The sequence below is a fragment of the Petaurus breviceps genome, unplaced genomic scaffold (genome assembly GCF_028583685.1).
Source record: "Petaurus breviceps papuanus isolate PSGF00001 unplaced genomic scaffold, PetGlider_PUasm1.0 90842, whole genome shotgun sequence".
Classification (NCBI taxonomy): Eukaryota; Metazoa; Chordata; class Mammalia; order Diprotodontia; family Petauridae; genus Petaurus; species Petaurus breviceps.
This window is the reverse complement of record NW_027187358.1, coordinates 12408686-12418551: the sequence shown is the minus strand read 5'-3', so window position 1 is coordinate 12418551 and position 9866 is coordinate 12408686. Positions and strand designations below refer to the sequence as shown.

Below are 9866 nucleotides of genomic sequence, written 5' to 3'. Positions count from 1 at the left end.
TCTCTCTCTCTCTCTCTCTCTCTCTCTCTCTCTCTCTCTCTCTCTCAGTTCTCTTCCTACCTGTTTGACTATTCCTTATGAGTCTCCCTTCCTAAGAACTTTCCTAAGACTCTGTCATGGATTTTCTCTTCTCTCTGTACATTCTCTCTATTGGTGATCTTATGTGCTCCCCTGGGTGCAATGATCATCTGTATGCAAATGACCACTCAGATTTATATATCATGTCCTAGTCTCTCTCCTGAGCAGGTAGATGGTGCAGTGCATAGGGTGCAGGACCTGGAATCAGAAAGACTCATCTTCCTGAGTTCAAATCTGATCTCAGACACTTACTAACTGTGTGACCCTGGACAAGTCATTTAATCCTGTTTGCCTCAATTCCCTTATCTGTAAAATAAGCTGGAGAAAGAAATATCAAACTACTCCAGTATCTTTGCTAAGAAAACTCAAAATGGGGTCACAAAGAGTTGAAAAAATGAAAGAACAACAAAAGTCTCTCTTCTGAGTCCTATATCATCAGTTACCAAATAAACATTTCAAACTGGTTATTCCAGAGACATCTCAAATTCAGCATATCCAAAACAGAATTCATCTTTCCCCCAAAATCTACTCTTCTTTTGAATTTCCCTTTTTCTATCAAGAGTATAACCATCCAACTATCACCCAAGTTTGCAACCTCAACATTACCCTTGGCTCCCCCCTTTCCCACAATCTACACATCCTCTCAGTTGCCAAATTTTCTCATTTTCACATCTTCAGGATTTCTCACATCAGTCCCCTTTCTTTATTCAAATGATACCACCCTACATGAGCCTGTTTCCCCCTTTCTTGTCTGAACTAATGCAGTAGCTTCTTAATTGGTCTCCCTGACTTAAATATCTCTCAACTCTATTCCATTGTCCACACAGCTGCCAAAGTGATTTTCCTAAAGTATAGATCTGACCATGTCCCTCTTCTATTCAGTAAACTCCAGCTGTTTGCCATTATGTCTAGGATCAAATTAAAACTCTTCTGTTTAGCTTTTTAGTTTAGGTCTTAAAACCTTTCAAAATTTGGTCCCAACTTACCTTTCTGGTCTTGGACATGCCACTCCTTCCACCAATATCAGGACCAGCCAGGTAGATTTCTTGCTTTTCCTCAACATGAGACTCCAGATCCCATCTCCAGGTTTTTCACACTGACTTCTCTTTGCTTGCAATGTCCTCCTTCCTCACCACTGCTTCTTAGAATCTCTGGTTCTGTCCAAGTTTGAGCTAAAGAGACACCTTGTGTATGGAGGCTTTATCAATCCTACTGCCTTTCTCCCAAAATTACATCACATTCACTTAGTGTATACTTGTATACAAACATTGTGTACCCCAATTAAATGTAAATTTCTTCATGTCAAGGACTGGTTTTTTTTCCCTTTATATCCCCAATACCTTGCACAGAGCCTGGGCTCTTAAAATTGCATGTTTATTGCTTTATTGTCCCTGAGTCACTTCAAATGTGTAGGCACCTATTTCCTCGTCTTTAATAGTAATGATAGCTGACATTTACAATGGTACATACTGTGTGTCAGGCACTGTGCTATCATCTGATGTTCAAAACAACCTTGAGAGGTAGGTGGGTTTATTATTCCCATTTCACAAATGAGGAAACCGAGGCAGAGAGGTGATGTGACTTGCCCAGCACCACCCAGCTAATAAGCATCTGAGCCCAAATTTGAACTCGGGCCTTCCTGACTACAGGCCCAGCAACTGTGACACTTAGCTGCTCCCATAAAATAAGAGAATTGCCAGATGATCTCCTGGTACCTTCCAGCACCCGAGAGCTACATTTCTATTCTTTTTTTCCCTGTTTAGTTACAACACTTTCATTTTTCCTTCCACAATGATGAGCTGGGCATGACAATTCTCAACTCTTAAGATGACTTACAATTTTGGTATTCTTCTGTTATATGAGAACATTAAGACAACATTAAATAATAGTAAATTAGCCAGATGCACAAATTTACAGGTGAGTAAAAGCAAACTTCTTTGAGACTCAACATTGAATAATTGGGCCCCGTGACAAAGGGGGAAAACAGTGGGTTCAGAGAAAAAAACTGGTTCCTAAGGCTTAGATTCATTATGATTCCTGCTTGGATGGTGGCAAGATGTAAAATCCATTTAATAAACTCTTTCTTGTCAATCTTAGGAGGTAAATTCTGGAAGTCAGTTCCTTTAAGTGCTGGAAATCTGACCTTTAGAAAACCTATTCAGATCTGATGCTTTAATAGAACTAAGCTGTACAGCTGATGAGTGTCAACCAGCCAAATACTATGCTGTCCTATTATCAGATCAGTTCTCTATAGGGGTAAACTTTTAGCCTTGTCTGTCACATGAAGTGGCCAGTATCAGGGTTAAGATCAAAGATATATATATAAGATATGCTAAAATGTACACTGAGGGAACAACATTTCACTTGAAAATGAAGTCAATCAGTCACAGTTCAACAATTTAAAAAGTGCTAATATTTGTCCAGTATCAAATGCAGACTGCCCCATGGACAAGTTTCTTTTCAAAGAAAGCTTACTCCATCATTTGACTAACATGAGTAAATAAGTTAACAAACATTTATTATACACCTACTGTGTCACAGGCACTATGCTAAGCACTAAGAATAAAAATACAGTCCCTATCCTCAAGGAAATTACAATCTAATGGGGGGAGACAACACCAAAAAGAAGCTGAAAAGTAGAAGGGATAGGGATAGGATTCAGGAGGAGAGGGGAAGCAACAGTAAGGAAGGTACCCAGAATGGGCCATAATGGAGAAGTCCAAAGAAGTCCAAAAGTTGGTGGAAATGGGGAGAAGACTGTGCTGGGTCCCCTCCTTAAATGGAGGCCTTGGGGCCCATGGTTCTGCCCTCAAGTCAGAGGGTTCAATCAGCAGGGCAGAGGTACTGATGAGAAGTGAATACTAAGGCTGATTCAGTCTTGCAGGATAATGAGAATTCCCAATGATAAATATATACCCCAATGATATACACATGAATGGTAGATTTGCTAGGACAAAATTATACTTTGTAAATATTCAGCAAATCTATACATCTGCTTCCAATCCATTTAGGAGCATTTGCAATGGGCAGGCCAGATTTATCATAGTCCTGTTTATTCAGCCACATCTGCCAAGTCTAGACAAAGGATGGCCCGGGGAAGGGCATAATCCTCCCTCATAAATGGGCACAATGTGGGTGGCACCATCACCAGTATCCATAACAATACCAGTGGTATGACCAGAGACATACAGAGACAACACAACCCGGAAAGAAACATACATGGATGGGATATTGACAGTCTCAAACGTGATCTGTGTCATCTTCTCCCTGTTAACCTTGGGAATTTCTGAGCAAGGTCTTCCTCAGGGGCTACAGCAGCTCATTGTTGAAGGTATGATGTTAGATTTTTTTCCATGACATCCCAGTTATTAACAATGCCATGTTCAATGGGACACTTCGGTCAGAACACATCTCTTGCTCCAGGATTCATCACCAACAAAACTGTTCTTCACCCTTGTGTCTTGGGCATCCAATAATGGAGAGGGGAACTCTGCCCAAGAAGCATCATCCCTAACAGAGCCAGCTTTACACGTGCAAATCCATTAATAAAAAGAGGAGCAATTTCTTCTGCCATTTTTGTATAATCTGAAGTCTATCATCAGCCTCATCAGAGAAATTAGAACCATAAGGGAAAGGAGTGGAGGAAAAAAAGGAAGAATGTCCAAAGTAGCTGATAAATGGTGCTGGTTCCCACTGGGTGAGTCAGTTCTATCCATCCCTATCATTCCTGTCTGCCTGGTCCTTCTTCTTTCCTCTCATTCTGGATTTGTGAAGCACAGGCTGTTCCATCATCAGGGTAGACCACAAAAAACACCAAATATGGGAGTCAGGAAATATGGACTTGAACCTCAGCTTAGTCCCTCACTGCTTATGAGATCGTGGGCTAATAAAACTTCCCTCTCTGCGCCTCCCTTTCCTTGCTATGAAATCAAAGGGTTGAACTAAATTAGGCACTTCTGTTTGTCTTCTCAATCCTGATGTCATTTGCAGGGAGCCTACCTAGATTTCTCCAGCAAGGGAGATTCCATATATGGAAAGTTCCAGAGAGGGGAGGGGGCATGAGAGACAACCCATCCAAGTCCAGAGAGGTTTTCTGGACTACTAGAGAGAGGATTGTTGGAAAACCAGTGAAAGCAACTAAAGATGTTTACTCTGGAGGAAAAGGGACTTGGAGGGGATACATTAACTCTCTCCAAGCATTGAAGGTATGTATGTATGTATGTATGTATGTATGTATGTATGTAAGAGGAAACGAACTTGTTCTCCTTAGCCCTAGTGGAATCGCTAAGGCAAAGGATGGGTGGACTTTTCCCAGAGATATATTTGGCTTGATGGAGATAAAAACTCCTAGCGATTACAGCTGTTTATAGGTAGAAAGGGCTGTCTTTGTTAATGGTGGGCTCCACCTCACCATAAGAAGCATCATGATATTGTAGAGATAGGGCCAGCCTACAAGATAGGAAAAATTGGGTTCAAATTCTACCTGACACATATTAGCTGAGTATAAATGGACAGGTCACTTGATTCTCAATGCCCCAGGAAACCCCATGAGCATAGAATTGGCAAGTTCCCCTACTACCACCACCAATGGAATTATAAATTCAGAATCTCACTGAAACACTGTCATTTAAGTACTGCTTTATGGCTTGCCAAGCACTTTCTTCACAAAAGTCTGGGGGGAAAGTGTGTTACAGAGTGAAAAGCACTGGATTTGGAGGTGGAGGCCATGTGTTCAAATGTAGGTACTGCTACCTACTACCAAGGATACCTAGTCACCTGGGGCAAGATGCTTCACCTTTCTGGCCACTAGGTGATGCAGCGGATAAGCTCTGAGTTCAGATTTGACCTCAGACATTTAGTATTTGTGTAACGCTAGATTTGTCACTTAACTTCTGCCTGCCTCAGTTTCCTCAACTATAAAATATCACCTACCTACCTACCAGTATTGTTTTGAAGATTAAATGAAGTAATATTTGTACTTAGCATACTGTATGGAGCAGAGTAGGTGTTTAATAAATGCTTGTTTCCTTTTTTTCTTCTCTGGGTGTCAGTTTCCTCATGTGAAGAACAAAGAGGCTGGACTAGATGGCCTATAAGGCCCTTTCTAGGTTCTGAGTCTCTGATCCTATCTCTAAGGTTCCTTCCAGCTATAAATTCTAGGAAACCTATTTTCTTGCCAGTCTATTTGTGGGGTATGTCTTTGAGCAGTGGGGAGCAAAGACAAGAGAGAAAACATACTATATTGCCAAAAGAACTGGAGAGTTGGGTTTAAATTTCAGACTTTAATGACATGTATGATAGGAACAAGTTTCTTCATATCTATGGGCCTCAGTTCCCTGACCTGTAAAAAAGGAGGTACTAGACTCATTGAGAAGAATACTAAGAAGCCTTCTAGCTCTAAACCCACAGTTATAACTTGCATTGTTTAATGGCCACTTTCCTAAAAAGGTTAGTGTAAGACAGATTTTGGAAGTTCAACCATATTTTCAAGTGAAGAGCTTGCTATTTAAAGGAAGCCTGTAATAAATCTTGGTTTTACAAAAGATTACTTTCTAAATACAGATGAGCACTCCTTAATTTATTGGGTTGATCTGTAAGTATTTTTCATAGCTCAGGTTTTCTTGGAGAGGGGCAAGGAAGCCTTATCCACTCTGAAGATATATAGCTGTGAGACTGACAAAAAACAGTATTTTTTTTAAGTCAGGGAATAGACTATTTCTCAAAGAATCTGTGTGTCTGTATGTTGGCCCCCTCCAGGGCAGGAAGTAAGTATGTGTGTGGGAGAGACAGAGAAAGAGAGAGAGAGAAGAAAATGCAAATATGCCCTACATCTGGGAAAATTCCAATTTCCCAACTCTCATACCGATTGGTCCACAGGAGGTAGAAAACTACTTGTCTCCTCAGCACTCTTTCTAGGAGTGAGTTACACGGAGGTATAGGGGTTTCTAGCACTGTGTTGTCACCTACAAACCCCCATTCATTGATTTCTCATTAATTATTAAGTTTGTATCTTGAAAAAAAAGGTTTAGGAAAGAATGTTTAAGGAGATAATATTCTAAGAAAAATAGCATAAAAGGCAATCCTCTAAAAGTTTGAGGGTACATTCTCCTACAAATATATACTCAGAGTTCATCAGGAAAGTGGGCACAAATTTAAAGTATAAAGGTGGCGAGGCACACGTGATACAAAAGCACTGTTGGTGTAGTTGTAAACTGATCCAATCATTCTGGAAAGCAATTTGGAACTATCCCCAAAGGGCTCAAAAACTGTGTATACCCTTGGACCCAGAAATATTACTACTAGTCTATATCCCAAATAGATTAAAAAAAAAGGAAAGCACCTGTGTGTACAAAAAATATTTATAGCACTTTTGTGGTGGCAAAGAATTGGAAACTGAGGGGATGCCTGTCAATTGGGGAAATGCTGAACAAACTGTGGTTTATGATTGTGATGGAATACAATTGTGCTATAAGAAATGATGTACAAGATGCTTTCAGAAAAGCCTGGAAAGCTTTACAAGAACTGATGCAAAGAACACTGTGCAAAGAAAATTTTATGATGATCACTGTGAATGACAACTCTGTTCAGCAGTACAATGATCCAAGACAATTCCAAAGAACTTAGGATGAAAAATATTCTCCACCTCAAGAGAAAGGGCAGATGGAATCTGAATGCAGAGTGACATATACTTTCTTTTTACTTTATTTTTCTTGTTTGGGTTTTGACCTGTGTTTTCTTTCATAACATGACTAATATAAAAATATGTTTTGCATGACTGCACATGGATAACCTATATCAAATTGCTTGCCTTCTCAATAAGGAGAAAGGAGTGAGAAAATCTGGAATTCGAATCTTTTAAAATGAATGTTGAAATTGTTTTTACATGTAATTGGAAAAAATAAAATATTTTTAAAAGGAAATAACTCATAATTCCTGGTTGCTGGAAGTCCTTCTCTGCCATTGTGGATTCTTCATGAAGTTGCCCTTAGGTAGATAAAGCATTCTGCTGGGCTTGGAGTGCTGGTAACCTCGTAGAGTTTTAAGTTGTCTTTCCTCAATGTACCTAGTTCGTCTTCACTCTTAATTTGGTGTCTTTTAGCACCCAATATAGAAACTTCTGTCAACCACTGCCCTCCATGGATACTGCTCAACAGAATTCACACAATTACCTTCAGACATAGAGATCCTTTCTTCCTCTTCCCCCAGATAATTCCTTTTCAGGGGCTGCTCCATCACCAGACTGGAATGCCAGGTGCCAAACTAGCTTACTGGGCTATACAAAAGCCCAGTGGAGGCATTTCCTATATGATAAGGAAATAAGGGAATTACAAAACATCAAAGTTGGAAAAATTACGGAAATGTTAGCAATCATCAAATTCAACCAAGTCATTTTACAGATGAGGAAACTGAGAACCAGAGAAGGATGACTTGCTCAAGGCCTCACAGCTAGTATGAGGCAGAACTGAAGCTCATACCCACATCTACTGACTCTACAACAGTATTCTCTGTCCTACATCACTGGCTCCTAAATCACATCCAATTAAGCAACAGAAATCGGTTAAGCAATAGAGATTTTGAAACGACTGGAGGAAACTGTACTAAGCGATAAGGTAAATGATTTTTAAATTCTCTAAATGATCAAAATGACCTTATCTCATCTGAACTAATCAGGTTTATCTAAAGATTGTCCTTTTTAAATCTGTACTGTAGTTTCCAACCTTGAGATTTTATTCATAAACACTTGGGGTTTTTTTGAGGGACCTCTCATCCCCCAAGATACGTAACCTAATCGAGGATCAGGTTTATCTTTCCTTGGTCTTCCTTTGAAAATAGGTGTTTTAAGGAGCAGCTGGGTGGCACAGTGGATAGAGCACTGACCCTAGAGTCAGGAAGACCTCTGTCCAAATCTGGTCTCAGATACTTACCAAATATGTGACTCAGGGCAAGTCACTTAACCGTGACTGTGTCTCAGTTACCCCCTCTCAAAAAAAAAGAAAAATAGGTGTTTAAAACTTTAAAGGGGGCAATATGAATCTGAAACTGACAACACTGAGCCCTACCTTTATACTCTTACCAACTTTCACACCCATCTCAATCCTTTTGTGCCAGAGACTAAGAACTTTCTGCTCTGTATAGTCATTAATTATACTATCTGGGCACCAGACCCGGTTCTTTCCTCTGGGTACTAGGGGGCATAAAATTGGGAATATCTCCATTTCCTACTGTAAAACAACCCCTCAAAATTCTCTTTATTTTTATAAAACCTCCCTGGTTATCTTTCTGCCGTTAGTCAGCTACCCCCTTTTCCTTATTTTTGTTTCATTTTCTTTATGTTCTCTCTGAGTCAGTCAACAAGATACAGAGAAAGGCAAAAGATAGTCCCTGCCTTCAAGGAGCTCACATTCTAATGATTCCTATTCTGTTCTGAATCTTCTTAAACAGAAGAGCTTTGACCCAACCCCTCACTTAATTCACAGAAATTTCAGGAATACAATGTAAGCCCAGGATTCATTTTAGAAAAATCCAGTTTGTATGAAGCTTCCTAAGAAACACATGCTGAGGCAAGCTGGTGCAGGTGTATCATTGCAGCCCTGCTCGAGGATTCTGATGCTCAGCTCCTTTTCCTGCCCAGTGTCATCTGCTGTTAGCTCAGCATCTCTTCCCCTCATTCTCTTCATCTTTATCTCCATTACTGCTGCTTCTTCTGCCCCTTGGCATCAGTGTTACCTAAGGCCAATTTCCTTTTGGCACCAGGAGAACTCTGCACCATAGTTCCTAGTGATCTAGCATTTCTCCCACTTTTTCTGACCTTTGTCCTACCTCCCAGTGCCTTCTATTTCTATCTATCAACACCTTCCAGCAACCTTCTTGTTCAAACCTGAGCTCTGCAGCCCTCCTGAGAATCACACCCTATGCCCACTACCATCCTTCTCCCAGGCTGCCTGCAGAGAAGATGGGACAGCTTTGCTCCCATTTGCATGAATAAACAGCTCTGAAGAGTTTGGCTGAAGCTTTTATGTAAACTCTTTCCAGAATATGTTCTGTTCTGCATTATCCCTTAGTAATAAAGATTCTGGAATCAGAACTTGGCTGTCAATTTTATTGATGTTGCAGGGGGTACAGTAGAATACAGCTTTCTCTTCTGGAAATTTATTGGCTTGGTAGTGCAGAGAGCAATAAAACCATGTTTTTAATCAGGAAGCCAAGCGGACATGATTCAGAAGAAATATAGGAAGAAAACATGCCATAACAAGGGGACTTTTTCTTCGCTGTCGTCACTGTTCTTACTATAATCCATGTTAAATATTTCCAAGTGTTGAGAGACATATTTAATGGGGCCATTTTCAGGAATGGAATTAGAGTACAAAGCCTTACTTGCCTCTTATTGGTGGGGGGGGGGGGCTATTACCTTCAAGGCTATTTCAGTGGAACTACCCATCTGTTACATGCTCACAGGTTTTGTGTTTAGATAGAAACATGTGATGAGCTGGCCTTTAATTCACAGGTAACTGCAGGTAATGTGATGTAGTGGGAAGCACACTGGACTGGAGAGTCAGGAGATCCAAAATTTTAATCATGATTCTTCCATGAGCCAGACACTATAGATGTATAGCCTTGAAAAAGTTACTTAGCCTCTCTGAAATTCATATGCATGGAATAGGAAAGCATTTATCAAGTGTATGTTGTGTGCCCAGCATATATGCTTGCTGGGGATCCAAAAAAGAAAATCAAGATACTCCCTGCCTTCAAGGAGCTCACATTATAATTTGGGGGTGGGGGACCAACAT

The 9866-nt window shown here is 40.3% G+C and overlaps 1 protein-coding gene and 1 long non-coding RNA gene across 2 annotated transcripts in view; one reads left to right on the top strand and one right to left on the bottom strand.

The window, feature by feature from the left end:
- LHCGR (luteinizing hormone/choriogonadotropin receptor) overlaps positions 1–9866 on the top strand; it is an 89074-nt gene that overhangs the window by 21500 nt on the left and 57708 nt on the right. The window lies entirely within an intron of this gene.
- The window catches only part of LOC138148933 (uncharacterized), a 119879-nt gene that overhangs the window by 71608 nt on the left and 38405 nt on the right, over positions 1–9866 (bottom strand). The window contains exon 2 of the long non-coding RNA XR_011165206.1: positions 7248–7379. This is a non-coding gene — a long non-coding RNA (uncharacterized lncRNA). The remainder of the gene's footprint in view (positions 1–7247; positions 7380–9866) is intronic.